The following is an 18,234-nucleotide window of genomic DNA, read 5'->3' as shown; positions in this document are numbered from 1 at the left end:
TCCGTTGTACATGTCTAGACGCGACATAGTACTCGGACTCAGTCGTAGAATCTGCTGTAACACTTTGTTTGGAACTCTTCCAGCTGACTGAAGCGCCATTAAGAGTAAAAACGAATCCAGACTGAGATTTCGAGTCATCTCGATTCATAAGTCAATGCCCAATCTTTAGTCCTCCGTAGGTACTTAAGAATGTTCTTGACAGCCATCCAATGTGAATTACCTAGATGCTGTTGGAATCGACTTGTCATACTCAATGCATATGCCACGTCCAGACGTGTGCATATCATGGCATACATGATTGATCCTATTGCCGAAGCATAAGGAATCCGGGTCATGTGCTCTTTCTCTTCCGGTGTCTCTGGTGCCTGAGACTTGCTCAAATGCACCCCTGGAGCCATAGGAAGGAACCCCTTCTTGGAGTTAGTCATGCTGAATCTCTCTAGGACTTTGTCTATGTAAGACTCCTGACTGAGAGATAGCATCCGTCGTGATCTATCTCGATAGATACGGATGCCTAGAATTCTTTGTGCCTCTCCCAGATCTTTCATCTGGAAATGGTTTTTCAACCATACTTTCACCGAAGTTAAGAGAGGTATGTCATTCCCAATCAGGAGTATGTCGTCAACATACAATATTAGGAAGACAATCTTGCTCCCACTCGACTTGATATATAGACATGGTTCCTCGACCGATCGATTAAATCCATTCTCTTTTATCACTTGGTCGAAGCGATGATTCCAACTCCTTGATGCTTGCTTAAGTCCATAAATGGAACGCTTAAGCTTGCACACTTTCTTAGGATGTGCTGGATCGATGAAACCTTCGGGTTGTACCATGTACAACTCTTCCTCCAAAAAACCGTTTAAGAAGGCGGTTTTCACATCCATTTGCCAAATTTCATAGTCATGAAAGGCGGCAATCGCTAAGATAATCCGAATGGAACGCAGCATGACTACTGGTGCAAAAATCTCATCGTAGTGCAAACCTGGCACTTGGGTGAAACCTTTAGCAACTAGTCGTGCTTTGTAGATATCTTGTTGACCTTCCACAGAATGCTTTAACAAGATCCCACACGTTGTTCTCATACATGGAGTCCATCTCGGATTGCATGGCCTCAAGCCATAGCTTTGAGTCAGAACTGGTCATGGCACCTTTATAGGTTGCGGGTTCACTACTCGTTAAGAGTAGAATGTCATCTATGTCATGTTCCTCGACCAGACCAATGTATCTGTCCGGAGGAATAGAGACTCTTCCCGACCTCCTAGGTTCCTCAGGAATATTTACCGCAGCCGGGATTGAAGGAATTGGTTCCTCCAATGGTTGCTCGGTGTTTGGTTCTGGAATCTCCGACAGGTCGAAGGTTCTATCACTCTTTGCATTCTCGAGAAATTCCTTCTCTAAGAATGTCGCACTAGCCGCAACAAAAACGCGTTTTTCGGTTGGCGAATAGGAGTAATGACCACGTGTTCCTTTAGGATAACCTATAAAGTGTGTCTTGACCGATTGCGGGCCGAGCTTATCTTCAGGTCTCCACTTGACATAAGCCTCGCAACCCCAAACCCGTATAAAGGACAAGTTAGGGACCGTTCCCTTCCATAGTTCATATGGAGTCTTGTCAACAGCTTTAGACGGACTTCGGTTAAGTATTAGAGCAGCTGACAAAAGAGCATAACCCCACAACGAGTCAGGCAACACGGTGTGACTCATCATGGATCGAACCATATCAAGTAGTGTTCGATTTCTCCGTTCGGACACACCATTCAACTGAGGTGTTCCAGGTGGAGTTAACTGTAGGGCAATCCCACAAATCCTTTAGGTGCTTGATCAAACTCGTGAGAAAGATACTCGCCACCACGATCCGAACGCAGTGTTTTTAATCTTCCTACCTAATAGGTTCTGTACCCTATTTCGGTATTCCTTGAATTTCTCAAAGGATTCACTTTTGTGCTTCATTAAGTAGACATAGCCATATCTACTTAAATCGTCCGTGAAAGTGATGAAATACCTATAGCCTTCTCGTGCGGTGATTGACATAGGACCACATACATCCGTGTGTATGAGTCCTAATAGGTCAGCAGCGCGCATTCCAACACCTTTGAAGGAAATCCGAGTCATCTTACCGATGATACATGATTCACACGTGCCAAATGATTGAAAATCAAAGGCCGAGATAGCTCCATGTTTAATGAGCTGTTTTACGCGTTTCTCATTTATGTGTCCCATACGGCAGGTGCCATAGATACGTTTGATCTTTGTCACCAACCTTTAACTTTTTATTCATTACGTGTAATATTTCTGGGTCTGATCTAAAACATAAATTCCATTCATGGAGACTGCCTTGCCATAAATCATATTGTGTAAAGAGAAAATGCAAGTATTATTCTCTATTACAAATGAAAAACCAAGTTTGTCAAGTGCAGAAACTGAAATAATGTTTTTCGAAAGACTGGGTACATAATAGCAATCATATAATGATAACTCAAATCCGCTAGGAAGCTGGATCACATATGTTCCCCTCGAGACGGCAGCCACTCTTGCTCCATTCCCGACACGCAGGTCAACCTCACCCTTTACGAGAGGCTTGAGATTTCGGAGGCCCTGCACATGATTACACAGATGAGAACCACAACCAGTATCAAGTACCCAAGTTCCGTAACTTGCGTGGTTAATCTCAATCATATGAATAAAAGTAGGAGGAGAAGACATACCAACAGGTTTAACGCGACCTGCTTTTATGTCCTCATGATAAACAGGACATGTACGCCTCCAATGCCCAGTCTTGTGGCAATGATGGCATTCCATGTTTTCGGTCTTGCTCTTTGTCGCGCCTGATGAGTTACTTGCCTCACCAGGCCCACTCTTACCTGATCCCGACTTCTTAAACTTCGGTTTGCCTACTGCTAGGCCTGGCTGAACTTTGCCCTTACCCTTGCCCTTGTTTGACACAACGAGAACATCCTATTTTATGCTCCCACTGAACTTCATGTCCTTCTCGGTGCCGTACGAGGAGGGAGTGCAATTCATGGGGAGTTTTCTTCAAATCATTCATATAGTAATTCGCTCTAAATTGCGAATAACCATCGTGGAGTGAGTGAAGTATGCGGTCAATAACAATGTTCTCGCCGATCTTGCAATCAAAGGTCTCCGACTTCTCGACATTCTCAATCATGCTTTGAGAATGTGTGGGCTAACTGGTTGGCCCTTTCGAGTCTCGCATCAAAGAAGCGAGTGGTAAGCTCATAGGTCACGATTCTCGGTGCTTTTGAGAATTCCCTAGTGAGTGTAGTGAAAATCTTGTTTGCACTTTGAGCTATGAAGCGTTTCTGCAAATTGGATTCCATTGCAAAAATAAGTACGTTCTTTACCGCACCCGCTTCCATGGCGAAATCGTTATACTTGTCGATTTCGTTAATTTCAGCCGTGGGGCCTGGGTTTGGTGGGATGGGCTCAATCGGATATTTGAGCTTCCCATCGCAATGGCGGCATTCCGTAATGCCGCCTCCCGATCCGTGAAGTTTGATCCATCATTCTTGATCGAGTAGACGATTCATCCGATCCATGAAGATCCGAAGCCAGGACTCACGGTCCAATGTGACACTTGGCATTGGGTCGTCCTCACGGCCAGCCATTATGTTATTAGCAGTTTAAATGTTCGTGTTCTACACTGAAAAAGGAAGAAAAACAAAACGAAATAAGCAACTCATCGAGGTGATTTAAGTCTATTTAAAATTCATTTTAAACATGTAGACTCTCGCACTTGCATAATTGATCTCCCTCAAGAATGATACAAGTGATCCCAAGACTCAATTTCTGTAAATTGATAAGCCAACTGTTTAGCTAATTCTTCCGGAAGAACTCTTGGTCGATAGATTTCCGTAAATCCTATCTATAGTCCACCACAGTCACAGGATCGTACGAGTGACCATAGTGTTGAGATAAAATAGGTCAATCGGTTCCAACTTACCCGACGTAGAAGGGGTCATATTATGCCTACCGACGAAGAAGGGACTCATTGGAGTTTGACCTATAAAGACTATTCTCAATTTTTGTTTATACGAGGAAGATCCCATCAACTAAATTCTAATTCATATTAAGTGAACGAATAACTAGCGTCTGCGTGAATGAATTAATTTGGGTGATGGCTTATAAAATCGTGTGACATACGAATGTCAAAGAAAACTAACTCGTGACCTCTAAATGTGTCAGTTTTCATGCATTTATTAGGTGGTTTGGTTTTTAGGCGGAATATGATGCATACTATCGTTACAATAAAATAAATAAATGAATGCAATACGTAAATAAAAATTTTCTTGTGTGGCCTATCCTAGTAAAAAGAACAAAATACAACTTTGGAATCCACCGTTGGACCCGAAAAGCTTGTCTTGGTGTTCCATCTTGTCCATGTAGCGGGAGTGAGCATCCGGTCTCCATCTTTGGTCTTCTCAAAAATTACAATTTTAAATTTACAAATATAAACCTATTTACATTCTAAATAAAAACTGTAATTAAAAGAAATAAAAATGGAGATACGAGATCTCAAAATACAACCAAGACCGTGTTCCATCATTACGGTAACACGTTCTACTAAGGCCACACTAAGTTACAACCGTTTGCAAAATAAATAAATACGTAATTAAAAGGCATTCAAAACATTCAAAATATAAACAAGAACGATAAATTAAAATGCATCAACTAAAAATTAAATTTATTCGTGACATAATTCCGTAATTATGTTAAATTTATCCAAACCACCAAAGATAATTAAAATTATGTGACAAAACCGCTTCATCAACTTAATTTTAATTCGATATAATCCGTTACTTTAAATTGTTTTAAAGTAATTATATTTTACGTGGGTGAACCGTTTCACTAACAAGCGAGAGCATAAAAACCGTTTTATGCATTAAAAGGGGCCGAAAAAAAAAACAGAATTTTTTTTTTTTCCTCTGTACTGCTGTACGTGAACAGTACCAGTGCCCAAAAAAATTTTTTTTTTTATAAAATGCTGCTGTTTGCCGTGAGCAACAAAGGAATCAAAAAAAAATTTCGGCTCAAAAACGTGAGCAACAAGAGATCAAAACAAAACGGTTTGATAAAACACAATTGCAATTTTAATCTAATCCGTATAGAAATCAAATTACAATTGTTAATCTTCAACATATTGCAATAATTATCGGTTAAAATTACAACATGTGAAGAACGATTGAAAACAAGAGATCAAACAATCTAATAAAATTTTGTGGCACGCAAATCAAAGCAATAAAAAAACAGAAAACAGGCCGTGTTCATGAAGGCCACACGGTTTTCATAAAAAAAAAAATTGCCGAAACAAAAAATTGCCACACGAAATTTTATGCAATTATTTTGACCGATCTTTAACATATAGCGATGAATATCGATTACATAGACAATATGCAAAGATCAAAAAGTAAACAATCATCACCGTGTAAACTAGACACGGATCCCAAGGCACAAAACAACAATAAAACGCAGCAAAAGGAAAAAATTGCGAAAAAAATTGTTGTGCCGTGAGAAAAAAAACAGCCGTGACAAATTTTTAAACCAAAATTCATCGTTTCAACAATCGTTTGATGAAAAACACATATAAAAATTTACGTGGCCTCGCTCTGATACCACTTGAGGGGTAATATCCGTATAATACCCTTTAATTATAGGATTATAACGCAAAATTTACATGTGATTATAGTCATAAAACGAAAAACACAATGAAACGATAAAGATATAGAAATAACCTTCGGTCCTAGTGCAAAAGGCAATGAGAGATCAAGTTAGATCTCCTCCTAATTGAAACACCCAAGACCGTCTGAGATTATGCCCTTGTGCTAGAAGAGAATTCTCTAATTGCCTTGCAATATTGAGAGAATTTGTGTGAGGTTTTCTTAGATGAGAGATCCGAATTTTTGAGAGGCAAGCTGTTCTCAAAAACCCTAATTTTATTTTGCTAATCAATGACTAGGTTAAACAAGAGAGTGAGCCTCTCTTCTTGTCTAGGCCATTCGGCCAAACCGAGATCAAGAGAGGGAAATGGGCTTTTCCATTTCCTCTTTATTTTAACTCGCGGTCCGACATGCAATTTACTGAATGTATATGACACGGTCTAATTATAAATTGTCATCGGTTATCGGAAAATAAATCATCAACTAATTACACGGATTAGTTGAATTATTAATACGTGTCCGACAAAGACAATATCGTATAATTAATTTATCCAATATACATTAATCAAATATAAATCGTTTATATTTAATCTTACGAATTAATCGCTTAATCCGCCTTTAGCCATTATTATTTAATCCGTATTAAATAAAGTATCTCAACATCACATTTTGACTTATTATTAGTCAAATAACTCGGACTAACTGGTTAGTCAATTTTGGCATCTACATGACTGTATTTTCATACCGTCACATCTCTCAAACGTATCCTATAGGTGTGACTTTTAGGGACCAGTTGATCACCGCCATCTGTATGACAATAACGTCAAACTTATCTAGCAAGCCAACCGTTATTGATAAACGTGGATCAACTGATAATAATACCAAAAGTATGCCCTTTGATCCTTTTAGAGATTTATAAGTCCTTGCACTAACTGTTAAGGACACCAACCCCAACACAATAAATAAAGAAGGATTTACACCCTCAGACTTACATGTTTGACGAAACGAGATGAACTAAGTTATCGATTAGTGATGCTTGACTCGAATGTAACGAAAGTGCCCTCGCAAGAGGAAAACGAACAAAGATTAATTAAGTTGATTGATGTGGAGTTGGTCAAATTGGTCGGTCATGCAAATGAGGCTGGTACTCAGAAGGATCCGAGCTTACGTGGTCGAATGTTCAAGCACATAGACGCCAAAAAGTAAGAACGTGGATTTAGAATGCAAAGGGAGAAGAGGAGCGAAGGCTCCTATTTATACTAATCACGTGAAGGAATAGGGTTTTCGGAGAGACTTTGGAAGTGAATCTCGGAAAGATATGAAAAAGATACCGAAAATACGCAGAAAAGGACCTGGGAAGAGGCGCAGCATGCACTGCGTCTCTTGGAAGAGGCGCAGCACCTGCTGCGTCTGTTCCCAAGTGGTTTCCTCATGCGGAAGAAAGATTTCCGTGTTTAATTTATGGAATAACGGGATAATCTTATTTTCCTTAATATTTTGTATGAATATTACGGGAAATTCTTTACCAAAGAATAAAAGATTTGTGAAATATTTATAAAATATGGAATAGAAATATCCGGAACATTCCAGAACATTCCGACTCGGGATTTAACGGTTATCAGAAAATGAAGACAGTTTTAGGCCCGGACTCCAAATGTACTCTAATTACTGCCAAAACGACCGTATCGGCACGTAGATGTCGACTAAGAGGTAGACATTAATGTTTGAGCAATCACTTGATGATAAACTTATGAATTGTCACAAATCGTTCCGCGTACCAAACATGCGGCCCAATCACCACCGGGTGGTTTGCGGGAAGTGCAGAAACGAGGTGTCTACAATAGTGTCTGACCGAGATGTGAGGTTTATATCCAAGTTTTGGCAAGAACTTCAGGATTTTATGGGTACTACCTTGAAGATGAGTACAACTTTCCATCCTGCAACTGATGGTCAGACTGAGAGGACTATCAAGACCTTGGAAGACATGTTGAGAGCATGTGCCATGGAGTTTGGAGGAAGTTGGGAGGACATACTGGATTTGATCGAGTTTTCGTACAACAACAGTTACCATACTAGTATCGGGATGGCACCTTTCGAGGCTTTGTATGGTCGGAAGTGCCGAGGTCCAGTTTGTTGGGATGACAGTTCAGAGACAGTGGTTTTAGGACCACAACTGGTACAAGATATGGTTGAACAGGTTCGGCTAATTCGTCAAAAGATGAAAGCAGCTCAAGATCGCCAGAAGAGTTATGTCGACTTGCACCGCAGAGACATCGAGTTTGCAGTGGGTGCAAAGTCGTTTTGAAAGTGTCACCAATGCGATGAGTGATGAGGTTTGGGAAAAAGGGCAAGTTGAGCCATAAGTTTATCGGTCCATATGAGATTTTGGATCGGATAGGTGAGGTAGCCTACAGGTTAGCGTTACCACCAGCGTTGGATCGAGTTCACAATGTCTTTTATGTTTCACAGCTCCGGAAGTATGTGAGTGACCCGTCACATGTACTTGAGGTTGAGAACATCGAGCTTGATGAGTCCTTGTCCTATGCCGAGGTTCATAAAGAGATTCTAGACCGCAAAGTACGCAAGACATGGAATGGTGAGACCGTCTTATTCAAGGTGCTTTGGTCTAATCATAATGTGGAAGAGGCCACATGGGAACCCGAGGAGGCTATGCGAGAGCGTTTTCCTAACCTTTTTGATCAGGTATGGTTGGTTACGGGGACGTAACCGTTGTCTTTTTAGGGGGGTAGGAGATGGTCGCATGTGTGTTTTTGGGATAGTTTGAGTCGAGTTAGTTGTGTTTTGTGATGTTTTGTGTTAGTATATTGTTTGGTGTTTTGTGGAGTGTGAACTTTAGAGTGTGAACTTTGGGTACGAAGTTATTTTTAAGGGGGGAAGACTATAATACTACGGTTTTCATAGGTTGGTACTCGACCGAGTATGGCCTACTCGGTCGAGTAAAGTGTGTCGTGTATCCTGTTTGGCTGCTGCATGCCCAGGAACACTCGGCCGAGTATGCGGAATACTCGACCGAGTAGAGGATACTCGGCCGAGTATACTCTATACTCGACCGAGTATCCGGTCCGTCGAGTGTTATTTTCGCGGTTTGATTTGGAAATGATTAGGGCGATATATAATACGCTAAACAGTTTCTAATTACATTTTACAAAACCTAAACACTTATACGACGCTCTAATCATTTCTGAATCTCTCCTTTGTATGTGGGTGATCATAACAATTGCTTTCATTCCTTTGTTCATCGTCGGTAAGTCCTTATCTTCATATTCATTGGTTCAAATTTTAGGGTTTGTCTTTGATTATGAATTGGGGGAAATGGGGTTTTGCATATAGTGATTGTGTTATGTGATTGTTGATTAGGCGGAGACTTCGTAGAGGAGCCGTTCTAGATCGCTTGCTTGTATTCCTTGCAGTTGTGCTAAGGTAGGGTTTCCTCTACTCAGTTCCTGTTTAATTGATTTGAGATGTTTTGTTGTACTGTGTATGATTGTTGTCTGCTGATCATCGTTGGAGTGTTGGTTGTGATTTTGTTGTGATGATTGTGGTGGAGTCACTTGAGGGAGTGGCTTCAAACCCTAGTTCTCCCTCCGTGGAACCCGCCACGGGAGGGGATGTGCACATTAAGGGACAGGGATATCGCTCGTTGATGAGCGGGATTTAGGTGGGGATTGGCTGCGGTCCCCCACTGGTGGCGAGGATTACCTGTTGCGATGGGTAATCTGGTAGGGCTACACACTTCGGTGTGTAGTCGGTTACTGTGTGAGATCGGGAGACCGGAGTTGGAGAATGATCAGCTGGTTGCTTTATACGCTTGTCTTACTTTAATTATTCAGTAACTGACCCCGTTGTGTTTTGTAAATTCTGTGGTGATCCATTCGGGGATGGTGAGCAGATTGTGATAGGTGATGCAGTTGATGAGCTTTGGGGGCAGTTATGGGGAGTCACCACGCAAACTTAGTTATCGCTGTCAAGAGTTGTAGTTGTTATTCATAATCGTTGGTTTTTGGATAGTTGTTTATGTCGGATTTTGAGACTATGTAAACTTTACTTTATCGTACTTTAATAAATGTGTTTGGACTGTTGCTTTTGATATATACTAACCTCGGGCAACCGAGATGGTAACAGCCTTTCATGCTAGGGTAGTCCTTGGTAAGGTACCTTGGTATGAGGGGGTGTTACAAAGAGCTACAAGCACTATTGCTTTTAAGCTCTTTTCTTGAGAGTTGGGACACTTTAGTTGTTACACTCAGTAACTCATCCCTTGAAGGCAAGCTCACTATGGATGTCATTGCTGACAGTCTTCTAAATAAAGAAGCAAGGAGAAAGGAGCGTGGAATTTCAACACATTCTGACGTTAATGTTGTTGAAAATAGAGGCAGAAGTGAAAATCGTGATAATTCTAGAAACAAAGGGCATGACAAGTCAAGAGGACGATCCAAATCTCGTTCGAGAGGAAGCGTCACTTGTTATTATTGTGGTAAACCGGGTCATAGAAAACCCGAATGTCGAAATCTGAAGAGAGACCAGAAAAATGGTACGGTCAAGCCAGATCAAATTGACCCAAAGTAGAAAGAAGAGCCAAGCACCAGCGATGTCGCAATTGAGGATGAAACCGATATATTTATAATCGGAGAAGACAATTATCTCAATTTAGCTTCTGATGAAAGCATATGGATTGTCGATTCAGGTGCATCATTTCACATCACCTCACATGAATGGTTATTTTCATCATACAAGAAAAGTGATTTCGGTACTGTGAAAATGGGAAATCAAGTCACAAGCAAAATTGTTGGCTTAGGAGATATTCAACTAGTGACTAGTACCGGTTGTAAGCTTATGTTGAAGGATGTGAGACATGTACCCGATATGCGGCTTAATCTTATGTCAGCTGGTAGACTTGACGATGTTGGATATATGAATTACTTTGGTGATAGAAAGTGGAAGCTCACCAATGGTAATATGATTGTCGCTCGAGGAAAGAAAGAAGGTACCTTATATTTCACCCATGGGCGCCTAAGCAAGGGGAAGGCAAATATTGCTCATGATAATTCTTCCTTGGAGTTATGGCATAAAAGGTTAGGACATATGAGTGAGAAAGGATTACAAATTCTCTAACAAAAAGACCTGCTACCAAAGCTGAAAGGTAAATCTCTTGATCCCTGCACACACTGCTTAGCAGGAAAGCAACATAGAGTCTCATTTAAAAGATCCAGTTCGCCATCTAGAAGAAAATATATCCTAGATTTGGTTCATACTGACGTTTTCTCTATGACTGAAAAATCTCAAGGAGGTGCATCATATTTTGTCACCTTTATTGATCATCATTCGAAAAAAGTTTGGTTATATTTGTTGAAAATCAAAGACCAGGTACTCCAATCCTTTAAGGAATTTCATGCCATGGTGGAACGTCAGACGGGTAAGAAGTTAAAGTGCGTCAGTGCTGATAATGGTGATGAATATCGTGGTCCATTTGAAGATTATTTCAAGTCTTTTGGCATTAGACTAGAAAAAACTCTTCCGAAGACACCTCAGCTAAATGGCATAGCTGAAAGAATGAACCGGACTATTTGTGAAAGAGTTCGATGTATGTTATCTCATGCAAAACTCCCAAACTCATATTGGGGAGAAGCTGTGAAGACTGTTATTGATATTATCAATCTCTCGCAATCAAACTCTTTAAATAGAGGTATTCCAGATGAAGTATGGTCGGGAAAGAAGATATCTTATGATCATCTGAAGGTATTTGGTTGTCGCGCATTCGTCCACATTCCAAAGGACGAGCGAGCCAAATTTGATTCAAAAACTAGGAAATGTATTACCTTGGCTCACCCAAAGATGAATTTGGCTATAGATTATGGGATCCAGTCAAACGAAAGGTCGTGAGAAGTCGAGATGTTGTATTTTTCGAGGATCAAGCAATAGAAGACCTCAAGGAGTCTGAGAAGTCTCAACCTCATATTATTGTTCGTGATAATTCTTCTCCATTCTCTGTTGTACAAGATGATGTAGGAGAGAAGAAAAAGAACAAAATCATGATCAGAATGGTGAACATTTTGAAGCAGATGATATAAATACTCAGGTTCAACCTGAACCACGTAGTGGCAGTAGAGAACGACATCCATCTACTAGATATAGTGAAGAATAGTATGAACTTATCGCTGACGCGGGGGAGCCTCAGAATTATCGAGAGGTACTAACCAACGATCATAAAGAAGAATGGGAGAAAGCTATGCAAGAAGAAATGCAATCCTTGCATGAGAATTACACTTATGATCTAGTGGAATTGCCTAAAGGAAAATGAGCGTTGAGATGTAAATGGGTGTTCAAGCTCAAGAATGAAGAGAACAATCCTAAACCTCGATACAAAGCTCGAATTGTTGTTAAGGGATGCAATCAGAAAAAGGGGATTGATTTTGATGAGATATTTTCCCCTGTTGTGAAGATGTCATCCATCCGAGTTGTAATGGGTCTAGCTGCTAGTCTAGATTTGGAGATTGAACAACTCGATGTAAAAACCGCATTCTTACATGGAGATCTTGACGAGGAGATTTATATGGAGCAACCCGAAGGATTCGAAGAGCCAGGTCAAGAAAATCTTGTATGCCGTCTTAACAAAAGTCTCTATGGTTTAAAGCAAGCACCACGTCAGTGGTATAAGAAATTTGATTCCTTCATGACCGAGCACCGTTTTAACAAAACACAGACTGATCATTGTGTTTTTATGAAGAGGTATGAAAGTGGTGTTTTCATCATACTATTGTTATATGTTGATGATATGTTAATTGTTGGGCAAGATAAGCTGAAAATTGCATCACTTAAGAAAGCTCTAAGCAAATCATTTGCTATGAAAGATTTGGGACCGGCAAGACAAATCCTTGGGATAAAAGTTATTCGTGACCGAGAGAAGAAACTCTTATGGTTATCCCAAGAGAGATATATTGAGAAAGTTCTTGAGAAATTCAAGATGAACAATGCCAAGCCGGTTAATATGCCACTTCCTGGACATACCAAACTCAGTAAGAAGCAAAGTCCTGTTAGTGAGAATGAAAGGCTCGATATGCAGAATGTCCCATATTCTTCCGTTGTTGGCAGTCTAATGTATGCCATGATATGTACAAGACTCGACATTGCTTATGCAGTCGGAGTAGTTAGTTGCCATTTATCTCATCCTGGAAAGGAACATTGGTCCGCTGTGAAATTGATATTTAGATATCTACGGGGAACGAGCAATAGATGCTTATGTTTTGGAAAAGGCGAACCTTTGCTAAAAGGTTATTGTGATGCAGACATGGCAGGCGATGTCGACTCCAGAAAATCGACATGAGGTTATTTGACTACTTTTTCAGGGGGGGTTGTATCTTGGCAGTCTAAACTGCAAAAATATGTTGGATTGTCAACTACCTAGGCCGAGTATATTGCAGCCGCCGAAGCTTGTAAGGAAATGTTATGGCTGAAGAATTTTTTGCTAGAACTTGGTCAAAAGCAAGGAAAAATATATTCTACCTTGTGATAATCAATACGTTATTCACTTAGCTAAAAATCCAGCCTACCATTCAAGATCCAAACATATCAATGTTCGATATCATTGGATTCGAGATGTGTTAGAAGAAAAGAAACTTCAACTTGATAAAGTTCACACTGATGATAATTGGTCGGACATTATGACCAAGGCCATTGCAACTAAGAAATTCGATGATTGTTGCGATGGTTCTGGTGTGCTAATATTCCCCAATTAAGGAGTCGTTTGGTTGATCAAGGAATTTAATTTTCCTAGGAACTTCAATTTCATGGGAATTAAGTTCCCGCATCCAATTTGGGTGAATTTGACAAAAGTGTTTGGTTGCTCATGTAGGAATTAAATTCCATGGGAACTTTCAATGACCAAAGGGGGAGCAGGTAAGTCAATTCCTACATCATGTAGGCATTGGAAGTTCCTGGGAACTTCTAATTCCTCCATTTTCCAAAAAATATGGCAACCAAATAACCCATATTTTTGCAATTCATGGTATTTTCCAATTACTGTGTTTTTGATCAAGTGTCAATCAAACAACCCCTAAGTTGAGAAAGGGGAGATTTGTTGGGTTATTCTCTACTTTATCGAGGGAATTTCCACATTAAGTGATCTCAAGATGTTTCATGGTAACTCATCTATTGATTGAGTTTGTAAGATGTGTTCATTATATAAATGCACACAAAGGCCTTCTTGAATGAATGTATGAGAAACATTCATCTTAAGCTTTTAAGGAAGCATATGTTACTCTCTCTATGATCACCTATAAATACGTGAGATTAGAGAGCTTATTTTATCAATCACAAAAACACAAAATATACTATTTGTAATACTAGGGTTTTCTATGTCTATGGGTACTCTATCGAGTGGGGCTTACTCTGTCGAGTAAGTATATTTTTATTCGAAACAGTAGTCTGCCTGATGGGTACTCGATCGAGTACGTGTGACACTCGATCGAGTAAGGGGCACTCAATCGAGTAAGTCACTTACTCGATCGAGTAAGTTGGTCTTACGGGTTGTTTTAGCCGGGTTTTGTTAATAACGCGTGATTAGTATTTAAGGGTTTCCGTCATCTTTCTTAATCACTTTTACTTTTCTAAAAACCTTTTAAAGAGAGAAAAGAGTTACGTTGCTTTATTCTTCGCGTTGTTATCAAATCCCAAAGGCTAAGGTTGTCGGATCGTCGTGTTCTTTACGCCGTTGAGTTTATCGTGTCAAGGGTAAGATCCTTGTATAGTTTTTATATTGTTTCGTTGATTTTGTTTAAAACCCTAATTGGGTAGAATTGGGGGTTTTAGGAGTATTATGTTGATTAGATGGTAATTGTATGAATATGTGATTATATGAGGAGGTTTCGTAGAGGAGCATTACTGATTAGCTGCTTGTGACGGTCTCGTGATTGCTTATTCCAAGTAGGGTTTCCCTACTCGGTTATTGATTACATAGTGTTGTTGATGGTTGTTTATCGTTGTTGATTTATATCGTATTGGAATTGGTAATTGTCGTTGTACAATGTGGTTAGTTGTGATTGTTTGTCTGTCGTTCTCGAGGTTGCGTCCTCGGCTGAGTGGAGTCACTTGCGGGAGTGGCTTCACGCCCTTGATTCAACCTCTGTGAAACCCACCACAGGAGGGGATGTGCACATTAAGGAACATGGGTTATCGCTCGGATGAGATGAGCGGGGCTTAGGTGGGAACGGCTGCGGTCCCCCACTGGCGGTGTGGAATACCTGTTGCGATGGGTATTCTGGTAGGACTACACACTTTAGTGTGTAGTTAGATGTGTGGAGTTATGATGGAGATTGGGTGATTGTGTATTGTTTTGGTTGTACTGTTTTTGTGTAATCAGTAACTGACCCCGTTTAAATGTTTTGAAAACTGTGGTGATCCATTCGGGGATGGTGAGCAGTTATTGAGCAGGTATGAGATGGATGCGCTTGGGATAGCTGGGTTGAGTCATCACGAGATGTCTAGAAGTCTTCCGTTGTGTTTTGAACATTTATTTACTTTCTTTGAGTTAGCATTTTGGAACAAATGCATTTCCTTTAAACAGTTTTGGTTTGGACATGTATCACTTTAAATTTATTTATTAAAGTACGTTTCGTTATTGTCTATTTGATATACATTGCCTCTGGAAACCGAGATGGTAGCATTCGCATGCCTTAAGTGGTCCTAGTAAGGCACTTGGAGTATGGAGGTGTTACAAAGTGGTATCAGAGAAACGATTTCGGAACCTGTAACTAATGAACCCAATGAGTCTAGGGATTCAAAATAAATGAACCCGGGTAGGAGTTGTTAGGAGCTAATGCAAAGGCTTGGGAGACGTCCTAAAGTCGCAATCTCGCCCTACAACTTTGAACCTGTCACTATGGGGTGTGTCTGGGGATTGCTATGTGTTTATTTATGTTATGTTGCATATCTATTTTGAAAGTGTGTTGTATGAATCGGTGGATAAATGAATGTGGAAAATGGAGAATGAAGTGGCGAAAGGTGAGTAAGTAGCATGATTATATGTTGATATGAATACGGGAATTGCATGATGATTGATTTCTAATGTGGCTTATTAGGAACATGTGAATAGGAAGTTATGTTGTTGTATATACGTATGCATGTCGATATATACATATATATAGTTGTAGGGGAAAGTAGTCGAGTTGAGCATGCGGGTAGCTTACGAGTCAGCATGACTCGATCGAGTGGGGGGCACTCGATCGAGTAGGTGAGGGACTCGATCAAGTGGGTAGGACTCGATCGAGTGGGGGCTATGTCGTTTTTTAGCAATCGCTGCTGTTTTTGGGCACTCGATCGAGTAGGATGGGGACTCGATCGAGCGAGGGCTACTCGATCGAGTACGTCAGGGGCTCGATCGAGTGAGGTTTTTGATGCGTTCTGGTTAGATTCTGAAGTCGAGGCACTCGATCGAGTGGGTTGAGAGCTTGGTCGAGTAAGTTCTGCTCATGTCGCTTACGTGTTTAAGTTATGGGATGTGTGTTTATGTTTATCTCTTCTCTTATATAGTTCAAATATGCCGCCGAAGAGATCTGCGTTGTATGCTAGGGTCGAGATGATGAGTATTGATGAGGTAGCCAAGATGCTTGAGCATCAAGAGGCGCTTACCGAGGCCTTGAAAACGTTTGGGAAGGATAAAGAGGCTGGGGTAGATTTTTCTAAGATGAGTACTATCATAGCCCGTTTCAACCCAAAGAATACATGGGTACCGGAGCGCCAATTTTGTTCGACAATTGGCATAGAGAGATGGAGAATATTCTGAATGTGGTTCATTGCTCCGAGGATTTTAGAGTGGAACAAGCTGCGTTCTACTTGAGAGATGCGGCAGAAGAATGGTGGGATAGGGTTAGAGAGAATTCCTTATACCTGTATGTGAGGCAAGGGAAATCAGCTATACCTTGGGTTGAGTTTAAGAGGACTATGCGTCGAGAGTTTGTGCCGGAGCATGTCCGTAGTAAGTTGAGAGAGGAGTTTGATGATTTCAAAATGACTCCGGATATGACAGTGGCTGAGTACTATCACAAGTTTAATGAGAAATATAGATATGCTGAGGATATGGGGTTGAACCAGGAGAACCTAGCTTTGAGGTTTGAGAAGGGTCTGACCTATAAGATTATGGAGAAGTTACCTGTGGGAGTCCTTACTGACATTAAGGAAGTGTATGAGCGCGCCGGGAGAGCTGATGGGTTGGTCGAGATGGCCAAGGAGAATAGGGAGAGGGGTCCCGAGAAGAGGAAAGCGGAGAGTGAGGGTGGTGGTCAGTCCAGTTACAAGAGGGGCAACCATAACCAAGCGAGGTTTTATTCATCAGGGTCGGGGTTCAGTGGTGGAGCTTCCTATGGGCGTGGCCGAGATGGTGGTAGTAGCAGCTGGGGAATATCTTGCTTTAACTGTGGCGGTATAGGCCACAAGAGACATGAGTGCACCAGTGCTGTGTATAGGAGTTTTCAAAGGCCATCACAAGGGAGTTTATCTCAGGGTCCGTCTCAGAGTTATGCTAGTAACAGGCCGGCCGGGTCATGGAACAATCAAGGTGGTCAGAGTAACAACAACGGTGGGGCTAACCGCAATGTCGGTAATTCATATCAGAAATCGGCAACAAACAAAAACCAGGGGTCGGCTGCCAAGCCGTATACTTCTGGTAGTAGTGTCTAGGGAGGTGGACAGAAGACCAGTGACAAGCTATTCATGATGGACAAGAAAGCTGCTGAGGATGATGCTCACGTAATCACGAGTACTTTTCTTGTTAATGGTGTCTTTACCTTTGTTTTGTTTGATTTGGGAGCGTCACATTCTTTTGTAGCGTCGAGTCATGCTAAGCTCTTGGGTTTGAAAGAGTTTGAGTTTGTAAAAGATGAAGTTTTTATACCGTCGGGTGAGTCTGTAACTTGTGGGAGGTTGTATAAGGGTGTGTCTATGATAGTTGGGCAGGTTGTCCTTCCAGTGGATTTGTTAGAGTTTCTTATGGATGGTTTTGAGATGATAGTTGGCATGGATTGGTTGGGTAAGTACAAAGCTAGAATAGACTTTCACCAAAAGAGAGTCTCTTTGAGGGGTCCTAAGGGAGTTAGTGTGTCTTATCGTGAGTTTGTTGTCAAACCGAAAGTCAAAGTTATTGCAGCGGTGGCATTAAAGTCTTATATGAGGAAGGGGTGTCCTTTAATCTTATGTCATGTGAGAGACCATAGTATGGTGAGTTCGACAATTGATCAGATACCAGGGGTGGGAGAGTTTCTAGATGTTTTCCCGGAGGAGATACCGGGTTTACCACCAAAAAGGGAGATAGATTTCAGTGTGGAGCTGAAACCAGGGACGGGACCAATTTCTAAGGCCCCGTACCGCATGGGTCCTAAGGAGTTGGAGGAACTGAAGAAGCAGCTGGATGATTTGATTGATAAGGGATACATTAGACCTAGTGTATCACCTTGGGGAGCACTAGTTCTGTTTGTGAATAAGAAAGATGGGAGTTTGAGGTTGTGTATCGATTACAGAGAGCTGAACAGGGTTACAGTGAAGAATA

Source organism: Silene latifolia, chromosome 6 (genome assembly GCF_048544455.1).
Source record: "Silene latifolia isolate original U9 population chromosome 6, ASM4854445v1, whole genome shotgun sequence".
In the NCBI taxonomy this organism is placed as follows: Eukaryota; Viridiplantae; Streptophyta; class Magnoliopsida; order Caryophyllales; family Caryophyllaceae; genus Silene; species Silene latifolia.
Note: the sequence above shows the minus strand (reverse complement) of the source record.